This window comes from Castor canadensis, chromosome 8 (genome assembly GCF_047511655.1).
Source record: "Castor canadensis chromosome 8, mCasCan1.hap1v2, whole genome shotgun sequence".
Lineage (NCBI taxonomy): Eukaryota > Metazoa > Chordata > Mammalia > Rodentia > Castoridae > Castor > Castor canadensis.
Window position 1 is genome coordinate 13,264,478 of NC_133393.1, and position 27,043 is coordinate 13,291,520.

Consider the following 27,043-nt stretch of genomic DNA (forward strand, 5'->3'; position numbering starts at 1 on the left):
GAGGAGTCACCTGCCGGCGGGCTCCTAGCCGAGCGCCGCAGCCGGGTGGCAGGGGAGCAGGTGGCGGGCCTGCCCTCTCCCGCCTCCAGGGGGCGCTGCCCCGCCCTGCTCCTGCGGGACGCGTCGCGGGTGGGAGCCCAGCCAAGGGATCTGACCTTTGTCGCAGGTACACAGAGAAAGAGTGGTGCAGATGCAATGGGTGGACAGAGACCTTTCAATCCCAAGCGTCCCTGAGGATCAGAGGGGGCAGCGATAGGAGACAGAAGTCACACAGCCGAAGGGAGTGGGGGTGCAGTGCGCCGCGGGTTCCCGCCGAGTCCTGAAATCAGTTTTGGGGGAGCAGGGGGCGGGGAGGCTGCGGCTGGGAGGGGAGTTTATTTATTAGCCAGATTAGCCGGTATTAATGGGGGAGCGGTGGTGGCCGGCGGCGGTGGGGACATAGCTGGCATAGCGGCGGGGCCTCCCGCGGCGCGAGCTCTGGCGGCTTCAAAGGGGCTTAAAAAGGCCGGTGGTGGCACTGCCACGGCCCCGCGGGGGAGGGCGTGGGCGCGGCCGGCGGGGGAGAAGGCAGCCATTGTGCACGGGAGGATTAGGGATCTGGCCTGGAAGGAATTTTAAACTGCTGCCAGCCGAGCCCCAGGACTCTCCTCCCGCCCCACCCCTGCCCTCGCAGGCATGCGAAGGTGTTTACCTGCATGGGATTGCGGGGGGGGGGGGGGGGGTCCTCCTTCCTCTCAAACTGGAGGCACCTAGGGTTGCCAGAGTTGGAAAATAAAAACACAGGAGGTCCAGTTAAATGGTTTAGTGTAAGTATATCCCAAATATTGTATGGGATATACTTATACTAAAATATTTGCTATTTATCTGCTATTCAACTTAATTGGATTTTTGTAATTTTTTTTTCCTGTAATGCCTAATCTGTGTCAGGAAGCAAATTGAATGTCCCTGAAAATCCGAGATGTTATCTCAATTTTAGAGTTCCCAGAAGGCAGGGTTTGTGTCTCTGTTCACACTGGGATGCTGAGTTTTGCCCTTCCGAATGGAGGGAGCAAATGGAGGGAGCTCACACTGGGAGCTTCCTGAGGACAGGGGCTGATTTCCACCCAGTCGACTGAAGCCCCTAGGTCAGTGCCTATGTCTCTACTACACTGGAGTCCCCTGAGGCAGGCTCTGTGGCTTCCTCCTGGTCACCTCTATCTCCTGCCCCAGGCCAGTGAAGGCCTCTGCCCCACTAGTGTAGCTTCCTGCCCACAGGGGGCGCCAGGGGTCCAGAGGCCTGACAGATGGATGCATGAATCCTGTCTGTCTCTGTGACTCAGTGCTGCGGTTCTGCCACACTAATGTACCTTGGAATTTTGGGGGTGGGATGTGAACTCCCTGGACTGGCTCTGGCCCCTGCTCTGGTGGCTGAAGGCCATGTCGGCTTGGACTGGAAGGCGATGCCCAGTGTGTAGGAGATGGTCTCGGTGCTGGATGCCCACAGGTTGTCAGGAAGGGACCGTGTGCCCCTTGGTGCTGGGGGGCCCTGCCCACCTCCTCTCTCCCCAGCCCTCCTTCAGCCTCTTCAGGCCCCATGTCTGGCCTCACCTGCTTCTGCTGCTGTTCTTTCTGCCTCAGGCATGCTCTCTTCCCATCCTCAAGTTTCACAACTTGTTCTGGATGCTCTGGCCTTTGGCAGGGGTGTGGCTTGTGTCTGGGAGTCTTCTGGTGAAAAGAAACCCCATCTATTCCTTCCTTCCTCACCGACCTTGGCCACTGGGAGCCCATGAGAGAGTGAGTGTGGGGGAGGGGGGAGCTGGGCAGTTGGGGGAACAAGGACAGGAACCTCTGCTACCCCTCTGGCCCTGAAGCCCCCTCCTGAGGCCCCTTGGGCCTCAGGGCCTCTGAACTCTTTCTCTTGAAGCTGAGGGAAGCCCCGGAAAAGCCCTTTCCCACGGTCACAGCCTCAACAACTCCCGCCCCCTTCTCCATTGGCTGTGGCCACCCCAGCTCGCCCTCCGCAGGGTGCACCCACCCCATTGCTGAAGGGCCCCTCCTTGGGCTGAGTGCCTGCTGCCACCCGCCCGTGGCATCATCACCCCACTCCTCAGGCTGCCCAGTCATCAGGTCGGCAATTAGCTACTTCCTCCCAGCCACATGAGGCCACCAAACGTCACGGCCCCTCCTCCAACCGCCGGCGGCAGGAGTACTGGGGGTGCCCCCTACCCTTTGTAGTCAGTGCCAAGTCCTGGCTCGACACCCCCTCCCACATCCTACTGAGTGCCCGGGTAATGAGTTCTCATCTAGGCAGCCGGTAGCTGGTGCAGCTGCCTCCTCCCCGTCACCCCATCCCATTGCCTGGGTGGGGCAAAGCTGTCTCAAGGGCACCGGCGTCCAGCCTGGGCAGGGCTGTCTCTGGCCCAGTGGTAGGCAGTTTTCACCAGGCCCTCACCTGAGGCCAAAGAGTCTGGGAACTGAGAATGGTGGCAGTTGTCTGGGAATGGGGAGAGATGACAGTCACTCTACTAACATCTGATGTGCAGCGGGCAGGCTCTTCATGAGGACCCTTGGGGCTCACACACCTATGCCTAGCCACACACAGGTACCAGCTATGCACGGTATGGCCCTTGCAGCTCCACCCACAAGTGGGCCTGGTGGGTGAGTACACCCTTCTGGGGGTGCGCTCTCAGGTCAGCCACCAGTGCTCAAACCCATTGGCAAATTTAAAGGCAATATGCTCACTGCTACCCCAACGCTAAAGCCAGGAGGGTGGGAGGGGAAGAGAGGCACCCGAACACATGCCTCCCACCTCATGGGCCAGCAGGGGCTCCTCCTGGGAAGGGTGGGAGGAAGGCTGTACTTTAGGGGGAAGGTGTGGGGTGAGTAGGTGGGCTGAAGTGAAAGCAGTTGAACTCTGAGTTTGGGTTAGGAGTGGAGGACATAATTAAAAGGAAGAATCCAGCAAACTTTTTTGCTTGTTTTGCTTTGGCGGTCTTGGAGTTTGAGAACTCAAGGCCTCGTACTTGCTAGGCAGGCACCCTACCACTTGAGCCACTCTGCAGCCCATATCCAGCAAATGTAAACAGATGTGTGCTTAGGCAGCCACTTTACCCTCCCAGGCCTCCATGACAGCATCTGTGCAATGGGATCACAAGAATGCCATTTACACTTGGCCTTGAAGTTTCAATGAGACAACCCGTCCCAGACCAGAACCCAAGTTGACATTACTACTGGGACCCCCCCAATATCTTGTTGCTTTGTGGTGGGTTTGTCCAAGATTGCTGCCCTGGGAGAGGTGCCACACCTCATCTTGGGCCTTCCCTGTCATGTGTTCACCCCCAGTCTTTCTTTGATTCATGGGTCCAGTCCCGGCCAAGATGCAGGACACAGGTGAGAGGTGTGACAGAGCTTGGGGGTGTGGTTGGAAGCTACTCCGATTGGCTTGGGGGCAGGGCGGAGTCTGGCTACTGGTCTACCCCTGCCCCCTGCATGGCTGGCGCAACAGGTAGGGGAGATGGCTTCTAGCCCTGGGACGGATGAGTCAGCCACTGCCTCCCTGACCATCAAATGAGGTGCAGAGGGTGGGAGCATGGGTGGAGGGGCCTTCTAGGAACGTTCCTAGAAAGAACCTGGGAACAGGTTTGCTGTGGGAAGCCTTCACCTGGGCTTACCTGCCTGCACCCAGCTCAACAAACACTCTTGTCTTTGTCTCTCAGAGCTGGCATCCACCAGCTAGCCTCCAGATTCATGAGGGAGGGCCCCTGTTGGCCCCCTGGCTGATTCCAGCCCCTCTTCAACCTGCTACTGTAATCTTGTATTGCTACCCTTCACAACCTGTCCAGCAGGCCTCCACACTGTGGACCCAGGAGTACACAAGTCCACCGCCATATAAGAACAACCAGAGACTCCACACAGACGCTCTCACAAGCATAGGGCACGCTCTCATCCACCCTTAGGCTTGTGCACATGGCACACACCCACACAGATACGCACACTCACAAACATGCAGTGTGACCACTGTTGTGGCCATGCTGGAGTCTTCATCAAAGAACCCAGGCTGTGGCCTTATTTGGAAATAGGCTCTTTATAGATAAGCTCGTTTTCCTTCCTTCCTTCCTTCCTTCCTTCCTTCCTTCCTTCCTTCCTTCCTTCCCTCCTTCCTTCCTTCCTCTCCCCCTCTCTCTCCCTCTTCCCTCTCTGTCTCTCTCTCTCTCTCCCCTCCCCTTTCCTCCCTTCCCTTCTTCCTTCCTTTTTTTCTTCTGTTTTTTTGAAAAAGTGTCTTGCTATGTAGCCAGGTTGGCTCCTCCTGCCCCAGTCTCCCAAGTGTGGGGATTACAAGCATGTACCACCATGCCCACCTGATAGATTCTTTCTTTAACTTTAACTTGTAATAGATTCAAGTTAAAATTAGATCTTACTGAATTAGAAGGGGCCCTAAATCCAGTGACTAATGTCCTTGTAAGGAGAGAGAGATTTGGAGGGTCAGAGACATGGAGTAACTCAGAGAAGACAGTCATGTGAAGGAGAGGCAGAGACTGGAGTGATGTAGCCACAAGCCAAAGAATGCCAAGGACTGCCAGTAGCCACCAGGAGCCAAGAAGCATGGGATAGACTGCCTCAGCGCCCGCCATAAAATTCAGTCCTGCCAACACGTAGATCTCAGCCTTCTGGCCTCCTTAACCAGAAAAGAATGCATTGCTGTTGTTTTAAGCCGCGAGGATGTGGTAATATGTATGGCAACGCTAGGAAAAACACTCACATACACACAGGCACACACTCACATACAGGCACACAGATGCTCACACACTCACATGTAGACACACAGGCACACACACATTCACACAGGCGCACACATATACATACACACAGACACATACACTCACACACACTTGCACACACAGACACACTCATCCATACACACTCACAGACACATACACATACTCACACACAAGCATGTACACAGGCACACACACATACACTCATGCACACACAGACACACACTCACACACATGCATGCACACAGGAACATACACACATTCACACAGTGGCATACACCCTCACTCATACGCATGCACACACATACACACACATAGGCAGTGCACACAGAGACACACTCACACACAGGCACGCACACTCATACACATATGCATGTACACAGATCCACTCACACACATATGCATGCACACAGATCCACTCACGCACACATGCACATATGCATGCACACAGATCCACTCACGCACACACACGCACATATGTGTGCACACAGATCCACTCACATACACGCACACACATATGCATGCACACAGATCCACTCACGCACACTTGTGCACATATGCATGCACACAGATCCACTCATGCACACGCACACACATATGCATGCACACAGGCACACTCACACACACTAGTGCACATATGCATGCACACAGATCCACTCACACACACACACGCACATATGCATGCACACAGATCCACTCACGCACACGCACACACGTATGCATGCACACAGGCACACTCACACACACTCGTGCACATATGCATGCACACAGATCCACTCACGCACACACACGCACATATGCATGCACACAGATCCACTCATGCACACTCGTGCACATATGCATGCACACAGATCCACTCATGCACACTCGTGCACATATGCATGCACACAGATCCACTCACACGCACATATGCATGCACACAGATCCACTCATGCACACACACGCACATATGCATGCACACAGATCCACTCATGCACACGCACACACATATGCATGCACACAGATCCACTCACGCACACACACGCACATATGCATGCACACAGATCCACTCACGCACACACACGCACATATGCATGCACACAGATCCACTCATGCACACTCGTGCACATATGCATGCACACAGATCCACTCATGCACACTCGTGCACATATGCATGCACACAGATCCACTCACACGCACATATGCATGCACACAGATCCACTCATGCACACACACGCACATATGCATGCACACAGATCCACTCATGCACACGCACACACATATGCATGCACACAGATCCACTCACGCACACACACGCACATATGCATGCACACAGATCCACTCACGCACACACACGCACATATGCATGCACACAGATCCACTCATGCACACGCACACACATATGCATGCACACAGATCCACTCATGCACACACACGCACATATGCATGCACACAGATCCACTCATGCACACGCACACACATATGCGTGCACACAGGCACATACTCACATACATTCGCACACACAGAACTATGCTCACACCTCTTGGCACCATCCCATCCTCACTCACAGGAGCAGGTTTGAGTGAGTATGTACCCAGGCCCCACAAGGCCAGGCTTGAGGCTGTTGAGGTCCCCCATATCAGCAGACAGGAGTGGCAGGCATCTGGTGAGGAGGGACCTTGCTTCCTCCCCTGGAGTGAACCAGCCTGGCAGGGGTGGCTGCAGTGCCTACCTTGTCTCCATTTTGCACAGGTGTCTTAGACTTGGGGCCTCTCCTGTGGATGATGTTCCATGATATTTGTGGACTTTAAATGTCCAGCCTGGGAAGACCAGCAGTGCCAAGGCAGCCAGCTCTCCAGAGGGGGGTTTCCCAGGGGGCATGGGAGGCAAGCAGGACCCACTGCAACTTGCTTTCCCATCTGAAGACCAGATGCAATGGTTTTGTCTCATCTTGAAACAAAACGAAAACCAAAATTGGAAAGGGTAGCTACCTTTATTCAGTTTTTGTGATCCAACAGGAATACATCAAGCATCTTTGAGGTGTGTTGCCATATCACAACAGGAAGACTGAGGCTCTGAGGTGTTGTCAAAACCCCAAGGTCACGCAGGAAGCCTTCTCCATGGGGAAGGGGCTTGATGGTTCCTTCCTTGTGGGGATCCCTGAGGGAGGCTGTGTCCTGAGGACAGGGCTGTGTCTCCCTCAGACTGGGGCTTCCTGAGGATGGGGTTGTCTCCCCTTCCATAGGTGAGGGATTTATTTCTCCATAGCAGGGGCTTAGAGTAGGATCTGAACTTGAACCACCCTCCATAACATCCCCACTGTTCTCCTGCAGTGGAGGGGAGAGATTGCTGACCTGGTCACCCCTGCTCCTTCCCATCTAGACTGTTACCCCTGGCTGAGCCCAGGGCTGTCCTCAGACACCATTGGGGCTGGTGGTTCTGGAGACAGGGGGAATGTCAACTGTAGGAAGCTGCTCCCACCCTCTCCCACCATTCCTGGAGGGGCCACTGATTGTCAGGGATCATCCCAGAATCACAATGAGCGTGTGCTGCCTGGGCCCTACCCCTTCCCAGGACAATCAACTGAGAGAGGGCTCCACTGAAGGGTGTGTGCAGGGGCAGAGAGCATGGCGGCTGCCGGCAAAGCCTGGGACCAGGTGCTCCTTGCTCTGCACAGGTATCCCCAGCAGGAGCTGGGTCATATGATAGGGCGAGGTAGCAGCTGTAATAGGAGACATCCTTCTGGCCTGCCCTGTGACTATGTTCAGTTCTGTGTCCCTGGCCTCCAAGACCTTCCCTCCTTCTCTGCAGGCTAAAGAGTGTCCGTCCTCCAGAACCCCCATCCTAGGAAGGGGGGCAGGGACCTAATGAGGTCAGGGCCAGTGGGTGGGGGCGGAGGCAGATGCTTGGGCTCTGGGTGCTAATGGGCTGCAGAGGAGGAGTGCAAGGGCTTCAGCACCCTCACACTCAGCCACCCACACAGTCACCCAGGAATTAATCAGCCAGGGGCTCACAAGGGCACGAAGAACACACTCACTTGCAGCTGAGACACTTCCAGCCAACCTGGGTATGCCTTTGTCACCCTTATCTTCTCACTCAGGAGCTCACGTCTGCATACCTGGTCACGCATGTAGCACCCATGCTCTCCAGCTGTGCATGTACCCAGCACCACCCACCTGTTTTCCATCTGTCCTAAGCCCCAAGTCTACGCTGAGGCAGAGGGAACTCTGGGGCTTCAGAGGGGAATGTAGTTTGGGGTGCAGGACATTTGCACCCCCTGCCTAGATCAAGGGCTCAGACCCTGTGTTCTCCAGGCACCCACCAATGAATTCACCACCCTGGGGAGGAGCACAGGAGCCACTGCGCCTTCTCCCCAGGGTGAGGGCAAGGTATTAATAAATTTGCTTCGGACTGGAAAGGCCTGTGCAGAAGCCCAGCCTTGAGCCAATCAGAGCAGAACTTTCCAGGAATGTCAGCCCAAAGAAGCCATTCTGCGACTCCAGGATTATTTCCACTCCTGACTTCATCCCTTTGGTGTGTGTGGTCCCGGCCAGGCTCCACTGCTCTGCCCAGCAGGCCTGCTGTCACCTGGCAGTTGACGTCTTCCTTGGCTGCTGCCCAGAATGGGGCTGTGGAGCCGGGATTAGAACCGCTTCCTCTATCATCTAACTCTGTGTCCCCCCACCCCCCAAGTGAGGGGGGTGCAGATGGCCCTGCCCACTCATAGGATCCTGACGCTGCCCTGGCACCTCACTCCCCATGGGGAGGAAACTGAGAACCCTGAGGGCAGAGAGCCTGAGCCTGTCAGGTTTCTGCTGCTTACTGGCCTTGTGACCTTGGATGAGCTGGATTTGACTTCTCTGAGGCTCCTCCTTGCCATTTAGCGAATGAGCAGACATGTTCCCACCTGAAGGTAGCTGCGAGTACCAGGAATGTGTGATGGAGGGGTAAGCTGTGAAGGGTTGTACTGAACAGTCAAGCGAACAGAGTTTATGTTCTGGTCTCTGTCACTAGCTCCTTTTTCATCTTCATCACCACTGCTGCTGTCACTAACACCTCCACTCTCACCTCCCCTTCCCTGCCATCTCCTCCACCACTGACATCACCTTCACTGCCATCAGCACCATCACATAGCTCCCTGCCCTGGTCATACATCCAACCATCATGCTGTCACCATTCAGTCATTTCAAGAACACCGTTCCATACCTACTAGGTCAAGGTCATGTGAATTACCCTTTGGAGATTAGCCCTGTCCCTGGGGCCTGCACCCCTGGGAGTGGTCTACATTCTCACTTCCTTTAAACCCTGACACATGACCCATCTCCACCAGGAGCCTGGCCTTCATTTGCTCAGCCCTAGTTCAGTACCTCTTGAACTCTGGGACTCAGCTGTGTGCGTCCCCCCACGGGCTGCTCTGTGTGTGTGTGTGTGTGTGTGTGTGTGTGTGTGCGCGCTCACACTCTCGTGCCCACACTGTTTAAGCTAGTCTGCACCATGCCAGATGTCTTGCACACATTTTGAGCCTCTCTCCCTTTCTCCTGCACACAGCACAGTGGCTCTGGGTCCCAGTCCTGGCTCTGATATTAGCATTGTGACCTTGGAAAAGTCACCTTACATCTTTGTACCTTAGTCCTCCCAACCATACGTTGAATTTCTCAGAGAGGTGTAGTGAGTCCCTGAGATAATGTACAGATAGCACTTGGCCTGGATCAGGCACGCCACAAGTGTGCATCAGCTGCGGTTATTGTCATTGTTACTGGTCCTCCTGCCAGTGAGAACAGAAACACTGACTTCTCGACATGAACATCCATGGGGAAAGAATGAATCCCCTGCCTGCTTCCAGAATGTGCCCACACTTTCCGGGGAAGAGGCAGGCGGCTGTGGGTGAAGTCAGAGACAGACAGAGTTCAGTTTGAATCCTGATGTCACCATCTGAGCACCTGTGGGCAAGTCACTTCACCGCCTCTTTGGAGTGACTCAGCCTCAGTTTCTCTACCTGCCAAGTGGACAATGTCCAGGACACTGTGAAGCCATCATTGTTGTTGGGCCTTGTTGGCTGATCTTGAACTCCAGTACCACTGACAGCTCCAGGTGGAGCTCAGGCCCAGGGCCAGCATACCTTCCCATACACACAACAGTCCCAGTGCTACTCAGAGTTGGTGGGAAGAACTGAGCGGTAGGAGGTGCTCAAAAAAGTCAAGTCCCCCTGGCAAGTTCCAGGGACAACATTAGTAGTGGTTACTGGGACCTGGCCTAACATCAGGGCACCCTGAAGCCTGGGCTGAGTGCTGAATGGAGGGTGCTTCTTCTCCTTCCTCAGATTCCCACGTGCAAATGGCACCATCCGTGGAGTGGACGTGGGACAGTTGGACGTGATGGGAGGGCGTGGCCCGTGAGGCCTCCTGGGTCCTTTGGACACTGACATCCATTCAGATGCAGCCGCACAAGGACTTCCTCAGCCCTCCTCCTGTGACAGTGCCCTGGCCATGAACTCCCAGGGAATAAACAGGGACAGCCGCTGGCTGACTGACGTGGACGCCTAGCCCCCACAGTGTAAACTCCCAGACATATTTATGCTGCCTGGACCTGACCTGGATCCCCTGCCCAGTGCAGAAGGGTCACACCATGCCAGATGTCACATGGGTAAGGAATCTAGGCTCTTCCATGTGGTGGAGGGGGAGGCAGGGAAAGGCGGGGGGATCATGGGAGACAGGGACCAGAGACAGCTGGAGCTGGCCCAAGGTGAGGGGTGAGAGCTGAAGGACATCAAAGGGGAAGAGGGTCAGACAGCGCCATTGAGTGTTCACCATGCCCTCTTCCTAGAGCTGCAGGCCAGAATCTGAGAAGCTTCCTGGCTGGGCCAGTGACCTGGGTCACTCTGCGGCCTTCCAGAGCTAGTCTTGGCCCCAGGCTCCAGGGTCATGGGGTCTGAGACTCTGCCCAGCCCACAAGTGGCTGGGGAACGGGCTCTCTTGGCCTTTCTTTTTATTATCCTCCACTGTGTACCACACTAAGTCTCTTGCACACATCGTTTCATTTAAGCCTTTGCATGGAAACCGCTGCTTCCTCATGACCCAGGGGCGAACCTGTGGTGCTAAATAAATGACTGGAGGTGATGAAGACTAGAAGTGTTTGGGCTGGGGCTCGAACCTGGATCCCTAGACAAAGCATCTCTAGTCTAGAAAGTTGTATCTATAGAGGTCAGGATACCATAGTCTGCACTAGAACCCTGGGATCCTGAATCTTGGTTCACTTTCTCCCACTGTGCCAAGAAACAGGGCTGTGAGAGGCCTGGCCCTTCCTTGAGAGAGTCCCAGACTGATGGAGGAGACAGGACCCTATCCTCAGGAAGCCCCCAGACCGAGGGAGACACAGCCCTGTCCTCAGCCCAGTCTGAGCAGGAGCCCCAGTTCACCAAAAACGACTTGACTGGCCACACCACTGGGGAGGCAGGTGGAGCCAGAGGGCTTTGTAGAGCAAGAGGGAGGGGCTGACAGCCCCTTGAGGAAGGAGGAGTTTGGCAAGTGGTGGGCAGCTTGTGGTGGCCCTGGAGACTGGCACTGTGCTCCTCCACGGTCCTGATTAGGAAATAAGACTCATCTGTGCTGCCCCCAGCGCCTCCCTCTCCCTGGGAGGACCTGACATCCTGGCTCTGCCCATCCTGCCTGGGAGGGGCAGGAGGAGCGGAGCCATGTGACAAGCATGCCTGGGAGTGAGCACGTCTCAGGAATGACACCCAGGGAAGGCTATTTTTGTCTGGGAAGTCTCCTGCTTCTCCTGCCCACCCCAAAATAACCTGGCTTCTGCAGGGAGCTGCCACATTGCGGGCTGCCACCAGCCTAATGGAGTGCTCCAATGCTCTGTGGACGCTCCCTCCTCAGCCTGGGCCTGGCTCAGATGTGGATCTCTTTAACGTGCCAGGCTGGGGACTCCCTTGGGGCAGAGACTATGTTGCCCACAGGATTAGGGTTCCCCGGGAGCAACAGGGCTGTGTGTCCCCACTGGGACTGGGGGCTCCTCAAACATTCATGTCCCTGTGGACTTCCGGGCAAGTGCCAGGTGGCCTTTTCCCTTCTAGGCTGTGCTTCAGAGAACGGCCTTGTGGTAGAGAAATAAGATCTTCCTGCCCTTGTGGCTGATGGGCTCACACAGGGCCCTGAGCTGTGCCTGGCAGTGCCAGGCTGCCCTGCTGCTGGCCACATGGCCCCCGATGGGAGGGTTCACATGTCCTGCATCAGCCAGCCACCTGCTACCTCCTGCCTCCCAAAATAGGGAAGGCTGGCCTTCTCCCCTTACTGCTTTTGTCCCTTGCACACATAGGGTGCATTCCTCCCGCCTGCTCCTCCGTGGGGGTGGGGGTGTTCAGGGGATTGACCTTCAGCTCTGACTGTCCTCAAAACTGGAGTCTGGATGTGACCAAAGGGAGTTGCTCTGGTCCTGGACTGGATGCAGAGGATGGGGTGCTCCTTGAAGGAGCCAGTGCCTTGGTCATTAGGAGGGGTCCTAGTCCCTGCTGCTGTCTCCTTCCCCAGCACCTAACCTAGCCTCAACACAGAGCAGGAGCCGGGCCCCTGCCTACTGAGGGCTGAGAAACTGAGTGCAGACTGAGACCACACCCATCTTCCCCTCCTTTCTTTTCACAATCAACAATCATTGGTTGGTTGGTTGGTTGATTTGTGCTGCAGTACTGGGAATTGAGCCCAGGCCTGGTGGATGCTAGACAAATGTTTTACCACTTGAGCTATATTCCTAGCCTTTCTTGTTTGCTTGTTTGTGACTGTGTCTCACTAACTTTGCCCAGGCAGGCCTCCTGCCTCCCTGTCCCGAGTAGCTGAGATTACAGGTATGCTCCACCATGCCTGGCTAACAACAACCATTTCTAACTGAGCATTTACTTATGTCTGTGACTCTGTGCTGGCACTTCTCATTCATTCCTATGTTTAAGCCTCAAAACACCCTGCTGACAGAGACATAGTTGCACCAGGAATGTGGAGAGAGGTTAAGTCACACAACAAGGATGTGGAAGAGCTGGTATTCAAACCCTGGGGCAGAACAATATTTTTCTCTTTTAAAGATTTTAATACGAGAAAATGCCAACATCCAAACGAGTACAATGAACTTTCAAGAACCTGTCACCCAGATATGACAATGAGCATTATGTCATATTTGCTCTGTCATTCTCACACTTAAGAGTTTTGAAGTAAACTTTAGTCAACTGTTTACTGACCTGATGGCCACTCACTCCAGAATTCATCTTTAAAACACAAGCTCACTTCCTACATAAGCCAGCAGTTTCCCACTGTCTTCTACTACCCATGTCAACTCCCCCAGATTGAGGAGGGGGCGGGTGGGGCTCGAGGTCAACCCCAATCTTTCCTTCCTTCCCCTCTTCCCTTATGGGGGGTCAAGGTTTCTAGACAAGGGGGTTACTGGCACCTGAGGGCCACTAGTCTCTTGGGGTGGGACCATGGCAAGGAAAAGGGTCTTCTGAGAGACCCAAGAGTGACTGTGGCCTGGCAGTGGGGGACTTCCGCAGGGGCCCCAGCACTGGCCTTCCTGCCAGGTATGGGCTATCCCCTGGGCCCGGGAGCCCCTGCCTCACAGGGTCCCCTCACCTCCCTGGACCCATAGACCAAACAAGCCAGGGCAAAACAGGAGCCAGGGCAAGGTCAGCTTATCGGATTCCCTACTCCCTTACCCTGTAGCCTGCTTTTCAGTTACTATCAGTGTCTGGGGCACAGGAAGGTCGCTCCCAGGGGTCACCCATGCATAGACAGAAGCTCTTTATTAGAATTCTGGGACCCACAGGTGAAAATGAAGAGACTTGCTTGCAGGTGGCCAGTTAAGCCAGGGGTCTCCAAGTCCCTTCCTGCCCTATGCCTGACCTGTTCTCTTCCCTTGGGGTGAGTGGGAAGGACCTTGACCTAAGCCAAGGGATGATCAGGGTGACCTCTTGGCCTTTGCCCCTGCATGGGGATTGAGGTGTTCAAAGCCAAGTCAGACCAACCCTGAAGGGGCAGGGGCTAGGTTTCCCTGCTCAGGTAGAGGAGGGGTGTACTCCCTCCTACCATGGAGTATTCCAGACAGCAGGGCTGTGCCTGTCCTTAGGGCTCCCCAGTCTGAGAGGGATGCAGCTTGTCCTCAGAGAGCTCTTAGAGGTCATCCATCCCTTCAGCCTCCGTTCACCATCAAAGCAGTGTACAGACTGGTGAGACGATGGCTCACATGGACCCTGTCTAAATTCTGACAGATCTCTGTCCTTTCAAGTTTAGGATAAAGTGAATTTCTACTCACACCCTTGGGAGCTCATTTCTACCACATACTGCTAATATCAAGAAGGCCAAAGCTGGGCCTGACGATACAGCCCTGAGAAGGATGAGGCAGAAGGGTGGTGAGTTCCAGGCAGCCTGCTACACAGTGAGACTGTCTCAAAAGAAGTAAGGAAGGGAAGAAAGAAAGGAGGGAAGATGGGAAGGAGGGAGGTGGCACGTGGAGCAGGCTTGGGGGCAGGGAAGATCCCCTAGGACGTGGAAGCCTGGCCAGCTGAGGGATGAGGTGGTTTGGACACAGGTAGCCACGGGCAGACGAGGTCCACCCGGCCTGGTTTAGGGGCCCCCTGAGCTGCAGAATGTCTGTGCACTTCACGCTCAGCCTCAGTTGCAGAGCAGGGGGGTGGGGGGCAGCTGCAAACTTTTCCAAATGGAAAATGACGAAATGTTTCTGGAAAGCTGGTTTTCCCAGGCCCGGGTAAGCTGACGAGGGGAAACCTGAGCCCTGTGGGCAGGCAGGGGGTTCCAGCGGCAGGGGAGCGGAGGCGCCTTTCCGTGACAGTCGTGGAAGGCCTGCTGCCCATGGGCAGCCGGGCGGGGCGGGGAGTGGGTGGCTCAGTTAGCTTGGGCTACGGCCCCCTACAGCCTAGATCCAGCCCAGCTGCCAGATTGATGCATGATAATCTTTAGCTCCTGTACCCCTCAGAGTCAAGTTCAAGGCCAAATTGTGACCTATAAGGTTCCACACAATCCCACCCTGCTACCATCCTTCAGTCACTCACCCTGCTCCAGCCTACTTATCCCTCAGGTGTACAATGTATACTCTTGCCTCAGGGCCTTTGCACTGCCTGTTCCCTCTGCCTGGAGGCTCTTCCCCCACATACCCACGGGGCTCATCTCCTCAGTCCCTTGAGGTCTTTGTTCAAATATCATTTTCCCAGACTGGGGTGTGGCTCAAGTGGTAGAGCACCTGTACAACAAGCTTAAGGCCTTGAGTTCAATCCCAGTACCTCAAAAAACAAGCAAACAAAAACCTTACAAGAATCACTGAGTCTCCTATTTAATGCTGCAACCTGGTCTCCCCACCCCTTCCTGGCACTCCTACTCTGTGTTGCCCTGCTTTGTCTTTCTCCACACCTCTTAGTCTTCTAATACGTTTGAAGAGGTTCAAATGGTGGTCCCCCCATAAATATGACTGTTGTGAATTGAATAGTGTCCCCCACCCCTGCCATTCATAGCCACCTGGAATCTCAGCACATGACCTTGTTTGGAAAGAAGGTCTTTGCAGGTATAGTTAAGAATCTGGAGATCAGATCACTCTGAATTTCAGATGGGCCCTAAATCCAGTGACTAATGTCTTTATAAGAAAAGAAGACATGTAGCTCGGTAGTGCAGCGCTTGCCTAGCATGCACAAGGCCCTAGGTTCCATCCCAGCACCAAAAAAGGAAAGACAAAAAAAAAAAAAAAAAGAAAGAAAAGAAAAGAAGACACAGGAAGATGCAGGGACAAAGGCCACCTGAGATTGCCACCATGCAATCTCAGAGGCACCAGCCATTGCAGCCAGCAGCAGGTGAGGTGGAAAAGATGCGCTCTAGAGCCTGGGAGGGAGCAGGGCCTGGTGGGAGAATAAGTCAGATGAAACCAGGGCACAGGAGCCCACTCCTCAGGGGACCAACTTCACTGCCTGCACCTGCTGAGTCAAGTTCCATGCAATGGGAACTCAGCCCCTGTTCAGGGAAATGTCTAGAAGAGGGAATCGTCTAGAAGAGGGTCCCTGGTACCAGCCCCTCAGAAGGGTGGCCTTTGCCTTCTACAGAAAACTGAGCAGAGCCTGCCCTGTGCCCATGGTGGCCTCTGCTCAGGCTCAGCCCCAGCTGGACCCTTCCTATGATGGGCCGCTGAAGGAGTGGGCACCTCCACACCACACCCTTAGCTCAATCTCAGAAGCCTTAACTGTTGGTACAAAGAGTGCTCGAGCCCTCCTCGCCTCCCCGAGCAGCTCTGACCCCAGTCCTTCCTACCACAGGCTGGGCCTCTGGGGTCATTGTAAGCAGAGGGCTAGGGAGGTCATGGTCTGGGGCTGATAGCAGACAGCCCTAGGGGCAGGAGTGGGCCTCATGCATCTCCAGGTCTATGACTCTAAGGCCTTCATCAGGCAAGGTGGCTCTGTCCTAATCTCTTTGACACTGATGACATCAGTCAGGCCCCTCTATGGTGCATTAGCTGTCCAGAGAGCCTTTGCTGCTCCTATCATCAAGAGATGGAGTCTCTTTGTCTAATTCAATGATAGTGATGCTGTACGGTTCCAGGTGCAGCCCTAAAAGAGTCCTGGCTACTTTCTGCACCCCTCCCCCAAGCCAGTCACCATCTCCTAAGAAAGTCTGGTTACTCTGCTGCCCAGAGAGGCCCTGCAGGACCAGGCACCAGGTGGAGGAGAACAGAGGCCTCAGAGCTGTGAGCAAGATCACCTTGGCCTCTCAGCTGAATGGAGTTCATGATGGGGTCAAATCCCAAATGAGACTTGCAAAACGGCCAGGACGATGGCCTGATTGTGAAGAGGTCAGACGTCATTGGTTTAAGGTGCCATGGGAGTTGGCAGTTTTGCAGCTATGGAAAGCTGAGGCCCTGTGCTTTTAGAGGCCTTGTGACTCCTGCCATGCTAGAGGCCTTGAGCTGGGAGCACCTCACTTGTTCTAGAATTTCATGATGTCCAGGCACCCAGCCCCTTTTCAGCTCCCATCAGAAGGTTTTCCTCTTCAGCCTAGGCCTCTGGAGTCTGGGCAGACAGACAGGGCAGAGCCAGCCAAGATGTCTAGGGCTGCCTGTAATTCCCTCTCCCTCCAAGTGCTCCTCACCAAGGTCAGCTGACTGGAGAGGCTGCTGGTAAAATGTCCTGTTCCAGACGCTGCCCAGAGATGTCAGGAGAGGCCATGACAACCGAGGGCAGACAGGCTGGCCAGCAGGAGCCGTAGCAGAAGCAGGGATGCTCATGTTTACTCTGGAATGCTCTGGTGGTGCTTGGCCTCCTCGGGGGTCAGAGAAGACCATATGTCATCTCTCCTGGAAAGGACAATGCCAAGCTAAACCCCACTGTAGAGGGCAGTGGCCGTCCCCAGGCTGCTGCCTCTGCTTTCCTGGGTTGCTGCCTGAAGGATGGGAGGTCCAGGCAGAGGAGCCTGGGCTCCCTTGATGCCAGGCCCACCCTGTGATTCTGGGAACAGGTCTGAGGGTAAGCATGGAGGGTTTCCTTACTTTTGACCCATGTCCTTGGGGTAACTGCAGTGTTTGACCAGAGCCTGGGCAATCAGAGGTCCTTGGCAGGGTTTCCCAGGAACCATAGTGCCTTGTCTATGATGGATGAGGGTCACACAGCCCCCTATAGGCTGGCTGAGGTGCCTTTGGCCCACAAGGACAAAGACCTTTGGCTCCTCCAGGGGGCTTCTGGGCTGTTGAGAATATGGGAAACAGCACAGGTCTACCACACAGGTGGTCCATCCATCCCTGGCTCCCTTCTCCGCCTGACAGCCCATTGGCTGGTCACGGCGGGGCTACTGGGTGTGGGCAGCTGTGCCCCTGAGAGGCTCTCATGCATTTCTGCCTGCCCGTGTCCCTCCTGCCTACTTCTGCAGACTCACCCCAAATCCCCAAGTGTCAACTCGGTGTGGGGGGTGGTTCTCCATGTGATCTTGAGTAAGTCACTGCCTCCTCCCCCCTGAAGATCTTCCTCAGGTCTGCTCTCCTTTTCCTCAGGGAAATCCCATCCTCGGGAATCCCATCCTCCTCTGTCCAAAAGGAGCCATGGTGCCCACCTTGGACAGTAGTTGTGAGGATCTGAGGGGTGATGACAGGGGATGGAGGGAGAATCTGAGGGCCTGGGCAGAGGGGCCCACAGCTAAGAAAGGATCAAACCTTCTGCCCTCCATATCCCCAGGCTCTCTCTCCGCAGATTCAGTCAAACACAGGTCAAAAATATCCTGAAAAAACTGTTGCATTTTTTTGTACCTTTTCCCTTGTCATTATTCCCAACACGATTCAGTATAACAATTGTTTACATAGCAATTACGTTGTCTTAGATATTACAAGCAACCTAGAAATCATGTAAGTACACAGGAGATCACGTGTAAGGTTATATGTGAGCACTACAGGCTTCTGTATAAGAGACTTAAGTGTCCACAGATTCTGGTGTCCACGGGAGTCCTGGAACCAATCTTACACAGACACCAAGGGACATCAGTACCTGGCTTGTCAAGAGGTGGACTGGGACTGCCTGCCTGTATGCCTGTCCTGAACCTATGCGCCTGTTTTCCGCACCTACCCGGGACCTGTGTGAGGCGTGGGCTTGGCCTGCCTGTGATGTGGTGTGGCGTCCCGCAGCGTGTGGCAAGGGATGCAGCCAGCCCTGGGTAAACAGCCTTCCTCTGCTACCGTGTGAGCATGCCAGTCCTCCCTTTACAGTGGACAATGGCCACCTTGTGTGAGCGAGAACGCAAAGTGGGTACTTGTAATTGCTGATCTGGGCTGAGCCCCAAGCAGGGTTGGAAAGGGCCAGACAACAGGGGGCCTGGAAAACCCGTGCCAATGTCTGGGGGTGGGTGGATGGGCAGGCGGGAGGGTGCCCGGGGTGCAGCCCAGGGAAAAAGTGGAGCTCCTGAGTGGCCAGAAAGTTGCTGCTTGAGAAATGAAGTGTGCCTGGCTGGGCAGGAAACAAACACAAGAGGAGAGAGGTCTCAGTGGGGCCCCTGTCTGGCTGCAGTTCTGGGCAGAAGGGGCTCTGCTTCCTTCCGGTCTCCTGCTAGGGAAGCACTTAAGGGAAACCAGACTTGTCTTGGAGCTGGACAAAGCAGAGCGGAACTCTGAATCCTGGCTGTGTCATTAGGATTTGCTCAGGACACCACTGAATCTGCTGACGGCATGGTGAGGGTGCAGATGTGGGGGCCTGTACTGGGCACTCTGCACCCATTTCCTGCCAGAGACTGTTCTGGTATCCTACCGGTGGACATCTGTGGAACTGTTTAGGCTCAGGTGTGTGCACCCCAACAGTGAGGCCCATGGAGCGCCTTTGCCAAACAGGGATTATAGAAGCCCTTTTTCCCTCGTGGGGTATAACTTTAAGACATTTCATAAGACTCTTAGATAAGACCTATGGGGCCAGCACCAGTCACCCACAGAGTGGCCAATTCTACAGCACATTTTTGTATAGTCGACCCCCTCCCCTGTCCTCTTCTTCCTGAGCCCTCCTCTCTCAATTCTACCTTCCCAGATCACTCCACAAGTAAGTGCACCTTCCTGGACTCTGTCTTTAGGGGGAACCAGGCTAAGACAGAGGCACAGGCTTTGGGAGCCCAATTCTTGGGGGCCAGGTGAATGAGAGGGAGCAGAGCCTGTGGGAGGAAGCTCTCCACCCTTCCCCAAGAGGGATGTTTTAAAGCACAGCTCTAGGCTCCCTCCTTGCTGGAAGGCCAAGTTTGCCTAATGGCCATGGACTTTGCCGAGTTGAGCATCTGTGCCTTGACACCTTAGTTGTGCTGAGGCTGGCATATGTTGCACCTACAGCTTGTGGGAGCAGACACATTCCCTCTCTTGGCTCTGCCTTGGGGTGATGAGGGCCCTGGCTGGGCCTCTGTGTGTGACTCCCGAGGGCAGGGCCTGGCCTCCTCCACTGAGTCCATCATGCCTGCAGGACAGGGGATGGTCTTACCCGGAGCCTTGGTTAACCTCCAAGGTCTCTTAATGAGACCCTCCATTAAGGTTACTGTGAAGGGTAACTGAGGTAGTGAGCATAAAAGACATCTGTGCCTGTCCCGCCCTTCATTCCCCATGTGGCAGGCACCAGGCTTCACACACTGCCTGTGTTCCAAGGGACCAGTCTTTTTGGGGAGTATGGTGTTCATTGCACACAGAGGGACTGGGACCTTGCTTGTCTCTTCCCATTCAGGTACCAGCTCATCCTCAGTTTGGTGACCAGGTGATCTCCTGCCCCAGAGAAGGGTGTGGGCTGCTGTAAGGTGGAAGAGGGACCACTTGGGGAAACATTGAGATGTGTCCTCAGATTCCCACCCGCCAGGCCACTTTGGGAGGCTCGGGAGAAGTGAGTCTCCCTGTGACATTCATCCATTGGGCAAAAGCCAGGCCTCGGTATCCCTTCTCTTCCCATGATTACCTGTCAGAGACCAGGCATGCAGGAACCCACCATGTGTAAGCCACCATCTGAGGGATGATGACTTGGTTTGGCTGCTTTGCCACTGTGGGAGCCACCCTCCCTGAGTTTGACCTCAATTTGTCTTCTTCAATCCATCAGCTGACCAAAAGAATTTTCTGTGTTTCCTTCTTTTGGTGGGGGGAAATAGGGGGAGACCCAGGTTTGCACATTGTGGGACCTGGGACCTGCTTGAGCTTAGATAGTTCTGGGTCAGGAACACCCACTTTCTAGGTCAGCAGCACCATGGTGGACTGGAATGGACCAGATTCACCTGGTGTCCCTCCCCATGGCCACCTCTTCTCTGCTGTCCGGTTTCTCTCTTTCTCAAGATTTCGTGGGCTTCTCTTTCTGCCTGTGTCTACAGGTACTGGGTCCTCATCACCACTGACAGTCTCAGCCCAGCTTCTGCTGCCCCATCCCCGCCTGGTGGGACAGCAGAGCCAGGGCTGAGGGGTAGAAGCTCCAAGGTGTTTGTGTGGCCATGACAAAATCTCCCATCCTACCTGCTTGTGACTTGCTTATGATCCTTAGAGTGTAGCACATGACTCTACAGCTGAGGTCAGAAAAGATGTCATATGTCCCTATCTAGCAGCACTCTTTCTGGAGCCCTCAGGCTGCCATGCTGTGAGGAAGCCCAGAGTAGAGAGACTTCCTGGGGAAATACTGAGATCCACCACGGACAGGGAAACCCAGACATCTGTGCTGCCCCATTCTTAGTCATTGTCTGGCCAAAGTCACAAGAGAACCACACAGCTGAGCCCTTCCCAGCTCCCTACTCACAGGCCCACGAGAGGCCATGGGATGGCTGTTGCTTAAGCCACTCCATTCTGGGGTGATCTGTTACACAGCAGTAGATGCCCAGGTGGGGAGCTAGAAGCTTCATTTGTGGTGGTGGGGGGGGGGAAGAGCATCTCTGCCACTACCTGACACCAGGCTCTCCCAGCCTCATTTCTTCTCTGAACGGTGACAGGCCATGCTGTGCCCTCAGGCCCTTCCTGCACACTGTCACAGTGATAAATCTGGATAATGTGCCCGCTGCCCACCATGCCCCTGTATAAGCCCCTCCTCCCCCTGAGAGCCCCACCCCCCAGACACTACCTCCTTCCAGAAGCTCCCCAGCACGCAGGCAGGCCTCTTATGCCCTTCCACGGTGCGTGGGTCCCACGTCCTGGTTATCAGGCATTTTCCTCCTGCCCAGTGGTGAGTTCTTGGACTTCTTCCCGGGGCTGCCTCCCTCCTCTGTGCTTTGCCCCAACTTTAGACACAGTGTCTGGAGCACAGCACACACCTCCATTACCATCTCCACATTAAAACTGATGGAACAAAATGAATGAAAGACATTGACTGTCACTCTGATTGTTGTGAGCACTATGTGCAAGACACTGCCGGGCTCTTTATAAACGTCACTCCATACCATCCTCATGGCAATCCTGTGAGGTGGGCCGCATTTCAACCCTATTTACAGTTGAGGAAACTGACGGACAGGCTGATGGACAGGTAGGTTAAATAACTTGTCCAAGATCACACAGCCAGTAAGAGGCAGAGCCAAGACTGGAGCTCCACAATGGGGTGCATTTGGTCACCCTCATTTGACGGATGGGGCAGCAGAGTTGAAGAATCTAGTGAGCTACCTCCTAGTCATCTAGCTAGTAAGGAGAAGAACTGGAATCTTGAATTAGTTTCTTAGTTTATTTGGTGGTGGTAGTGGGTTTGAACTCAGGGCTTTTGAGCTTGCTGGGCAGGTACTCCTTTTTTTGCTCTGGTTATTTTGGAGAGAGAGGCTCGCTTTTTGCACAGGCCCGCCTGGACCACTATCATCCTATTTTACACTTCTTGCCATCACTGGGACAGGCGCATGCCACTGTGCCCAGCTATTGGTTGAGATGGGGTCTTTGGAACTTTTTTTTAGCTTGAGCTGGCCTGGAGCCTCGATTCTTTGGCTCTCAGCCTCACAAGCAGCTAGGATTACAGGTGTGAGCCACTGGCACCCGGCTTGACTTAGTTTTTGCAAGAACTGTGCCCATTTAGTGCAGGGCTCTAATGCCCTCCCTGCTCCAGTGAGGAACCTTACTGAGAGGGCAAGGGGGGGGCACTGAGATAAGATCATAGCTTGGAGAGGGGCTGTCATCCCTCTGAGTTGACGGTGACAGTGCAATTTGTAGCCCTGCAAGTGTGACCTTCTGCTCAGCCCCAGGCAGCGTTCTTCCTGGCTGTTGTCTCGATTTCTCACACTTTCCCTCCAGCCTGATGGATGTCAGACCTCTTATCTCACTGGGCGTGCACCTCCCCAGGGCTCTGGAGGAGTTTTAGCCCAAAAGGAATCTGTGACTCAACCAGGATCCTCAGGGAGGCCTGGCAGGGCAAGGGCTGGCCTGTCACTTCCCACTTCCAATCTGTTTCCCCACTTGCTTGCCACTACATCCCTGCTGTGGCCTGGCCAGGGGGGCTTTCCAGGATGGCACATTCCAAGAGGGACATTTTTGGGACCACAGCCCTGGCCTCAACCCTGAGTGGGCTGCCCCTGTGGCCCAGAGGCAGCTCTGGACATGGAAGCTCGGGTGAAGGCAAGGCTGCTGTGTGCTCTTGACACTCCAGGTGTGGGCGATGGGCCTGTGGCCCTGGATTTGGGTACCTGGGGCTGAGGCCATTTGCATTGGATCTGTGGAGTGGGCACAGTCAAGGGCGGGCCCTGGCAAGAAGTTTCTTTTGGCTTCTGTTTCTCCTCTGACACAGAAACACAATCCTTTCCCTTTGGTTTATTTAGGCAGAATTTGACTCTGAGATGTAAACTACTGAAGCAGGAGACTTGTATGAGAACGTTGAGAGCAGCGGTGTTCACAATAGAAAAATCTGGAAGCCGCCCAAGTGCCCATCCACACCAGAGAGGATGAATGAGCTGCAGGGTGAGGCAGCGCTCCATGAGACAGTGTTCGAAACCAATGACCTCCTCCAACACGCAATGTGGGTGAAAGCTGGCAACCCAAAATTAAGATGAAAGAGTCCCGAGAGATTACAGGCTGCCTGGTGCCCTTTTTATAAAGCTACAAACCATTAAAATTAAAAAGTTAATTTTATGGAATCCATGTGGATGCAATTAAATCACATGAAGCAAGGGCTGATGGACGGGCGAGGGCGGGCCGGGGCAGGGGTTAGGTGCAGGCCGTTGGCAAGGGCTTGCATTGTTCTGGGTGGTGGGTTTATGGATGCTTTTGCATTAGTGAAACCCACGAACTCAACAATGTAAATAAAAGCAGGGTGGCAGGAACAGTTCATAGACGGCAGTGGTCCAAGGATTCGGTAAGCCTGAGATCCAAACAGAAAAATAAAACAAAAGCAAAGGCACGAACTGGGAAGACGCTTGCACGACCAAAGAAGGCAGCAGGAAAGGTGGGAGTGATGGAGAGAGCTTGGCAGCCCAGGAGTCTGTGAGTCCCAACTCCGGGACCCTGGGAAAGGCCTCTCCTTAGTTTTCTCTTGCTACATAACAGATTGCAGTTATGTAATTTGCATCTGCAGAGGACTGGTTCCAGGACCCTTTAAAATCCACGGACTCTCCAGTCCCGTCTCTAAAGTGGTGCATTTGCATCTGTCCTGCGCACATCTCCTGATCACTGTCCACCGTCTCTAGATTGTTTATAACGCTCAGCGGAGGCAAACGTTACCCAAACAGTCGCTGCACCGTATTGTTTAGGAAATGATGATGCTCAGAAGTAAAAATCTGTGTGCACTCAGTACAAATGCGTTTCTTTTCCCAAATTCTTTTGAGCCACAGTTGGTTAACTCCGTGGATGTGGTTCTGGGGAACTGACTGCCACAAGGTGTACAGCTGAAAGCCACACCTCTTTTGTTAGCTCATGGTTTCGGTAGGTCAGCAGTCTGGGCTCAGCACAGATGTGTTTTCTGCTCAGGGTCTCACCCGGCTTGCGTTAAGCTGTTGGTGGGCTATGAGCTCACTTGAGGCAAATAACTCACTTATGGGGCTGAGGGCCACTGCTCTTCCCTGCCATGTGTCTCCACAAATGGCACTCATCACTTTCAAGGCCAATAGAAAAGCGTGTCTGCTGCTTTGAATCTCTGGCTTCCACCTGTAATGGCTAAAGTCTCATTTTTAAGAAGTTGCATCTGATTAGGTCAGGCCCACCCAGGAAAATTTTCTTGTGATTAACTCAGAGTCAACGATTAGGGACCATAATTATGAGTGAAAAATCCCCTTGCCTCTGCAATATGATGTGATCTCAGCACAGAAATGATATCTCACTGTATTCATGAGTTCCATGCCCACAGGGAGAGGATTTATGGGGTATGCGTATCTTAGAATTTTGCTTATCACCTCTCCCTCAACTTTCTCCTCTCTGAAGTAAGGAGAGCTCTACTCAGCAAGGATTGCAGCAGATTAAATGAGATGATGAAGGCAGAAGCGAGGACATTCTGAGACATTTCTGAGGGCCAACAGCACAGGTGGCCCCCTGGGCACTCCGTGAACCCAGTGGTGTGAGACATGGACTTGAACCCTCGTTGTGGGGCTGACAGTGGAGGAGGCCAGGGTGAGGCACAGGAGCTGTACGCTGAGAACTGCAAAATGCTGTCAGGAATCCACGGAAACCTAAATAAATGGAAAGCTATCCCAGTTAATGGCTTGAGACTCAACAAGTGAACTCGCCAGATTTACACAATACCAACTGAAATCCCTGCAGGATTTTTCCCCTAGTAGATTTAAAAAGAAAATTCCAAAATTTTATGGAAGAACAAGGGAACTAGAAAAACAATGACGTTTATTAATGATACCAAAAACATGATCCCTAAAAGGGAAAATTCATAAAATCGAACTTTGTTAAAATAAAAAACAATTCTGGTCTGCCAAAGAAAGATAGTAGCAAGAGAATGAAGGGACAAGCTACAGACTGTGAAAGAATATCTGCAAGCCACATATCTGACAAAGGATTCGTATCCAGTATACATAAACATCTCTTAAAATTCAACATGAAGAAAACAAGCTTCCCAATTAAAAAATGAGCAAAGGACTTGTCTTGATACTTCACCAAAGGGGACAGAAAGGATGACAAATGAACACATGAAAAGACAGTCACTGTCACTGGCCACCAAGGAAATGCAAACTGAGTCCACGGTGGCCATCACTACCTGCCCATCAGAATAGCTGTGTTGAAAAACGCTGGTGTCAGGTGTGGTGGCTCACACCTGTAATCCCAGCTACTTGGGAGGCAGAGACTGTGAGGATGAGGTTCCAGGCCAGCCCAAGCAAAACGTTAGTGAGACCTCATCTCAATCAGTAAGCCAGGCATGATGGTGTGCGGCTGTCATCCAGCAGGAGTAAATAGAAAGATTTCTGTCCAGGTTGGCCCAGGTGAAAACACGAGACCATATTTGAAAACTAACTAAAGGAAAGGAGCTGAGGGAGTGGCTCAAGTGGTAGAGCTCTTGCCTAGCAAGCAGGAGGCCCCGAGTTCTAAGCCCAATACTGCCAAAAAATTAAAAAAGCCCTAAAACCAAAAAACTGCCAGGCATGATGACATACACCTGTAGTCTCATCTACTCAGGAAGGAGGCAGGATTGCCCGAGCTCAGAGGTTTAAAGTCAGCCTAGGGGACACGGTGAGACCCCGCCTCTTAAAAAACGTTAAATTTTAGAAATGCCAACACACATGGTACAGACACTTTAAAAATGGGTTAACCAGTTTCTTGTAAAGGTCATCCCCTTACCCTCTGACCCACTTGGAGGTGTCGTCACAAACCCAATGATGCTTAGGTCTGTGACAGACCACAGGAACTTCCACATGTGACAGATCCGGGGACTTCCTATCACCCAGGGACTGTTGTAATCCAGTGTTGTGACACAAGGCATTTACCCACGTGTTTGTGGTGACATTGGTGTAAAGAGATCTGCGATGCTGCCAGGTCTTCCTGTGGAAGAATGTCATCTAGGGTTCTGCACAGTACCTGAAGGGAGAATAAACAGTATGTTACTGGTTAATGGACCGACTAATTTTTCTCACAGTTTTAGAGTGTAATCCTCCCATTTACTATTTGTTTCATGTTGTATTCGTTTATTAAAAAGTTACTCAGTTATGTATGTTTTCTTTCTGTCTGTTTTGGTTGTTTTTCTTCTCACTGGCTTTTCACACGACAGAAAAGCAAGCCTCGTGACACTGGGCAGAAATTGTTCCCTTCCAGACTTCACATAAAGCTGGCCTCTGAGCAGACAGGGTGACAGGGCTTGTCATTCATGACACCCAGGAAGCTGGGAAGACTGTCAGGTTTTAAGCAAGTGATTTTTCCATTAAAGCTCTCAGGTGTTTGGGGATTTTCTCACGCACATCCTGGTGTCCTCCTTCCCATAAACCTCAACTCTGAGGACCCCCACGTGAAAAAAGAAATTAATGTAAAACAGCTCCAGGCAGGTCCTTCAGGAGGATCCCAGAAGCAGGCCCAGGTGACAGCTCCATGCGTTCCTGCCACTAAACACCTCCAGTGATGGGACATGGAGGTGGAGGCCAGCGATGCTGGTGGTCCTGACCCCGCGTGGGTCTGGGCCAACGTATGTGTCTGCGTCTTCATTTCTAACAAAAGTTTAAAAAATAAAGACAAGCAAGCAGAAAGACGCTTATAGAGTATGAAGAAAATATTTTTGTGTAGATGTATTTGTGTCAAATGAAATGTTACAGAACAGCACAAACATTTATTGATTTATTTTTACAGTGCTGAGGGATTGACATTTAGAAGGTCAAAAGGCTACAGTAAACAAAGTGAATTTGTTGTCGAAGACACTGATTTTATGTAGCAATGTGGCCTAAGTGTACAGAACTTAGTCTACAGTGGACGTGGTA

At 53.3% G+C, this 27,043-nt stretch overlaps 1 long non-coding RNA gene across 1 annotated transcript; it reads left to right on the plus strand.

Annotated features, from left to right (window-relative positions):
- LOC141425627 (uncharacterized) lies at nucleotides 1-26,358 on the plus strand. Its single transcript, XR_012450632.1, has 3 exons — nucleotides 1-166; nucleotides 10,054-10,376; nucleotides 22,967-26,358. It is a non-coding gene; the product is annotated as an uncharacterized lncRNA (long non-coding RNA).
- Nucleotides 26,359-27,043: the final 685 nt, after the last annotated feature.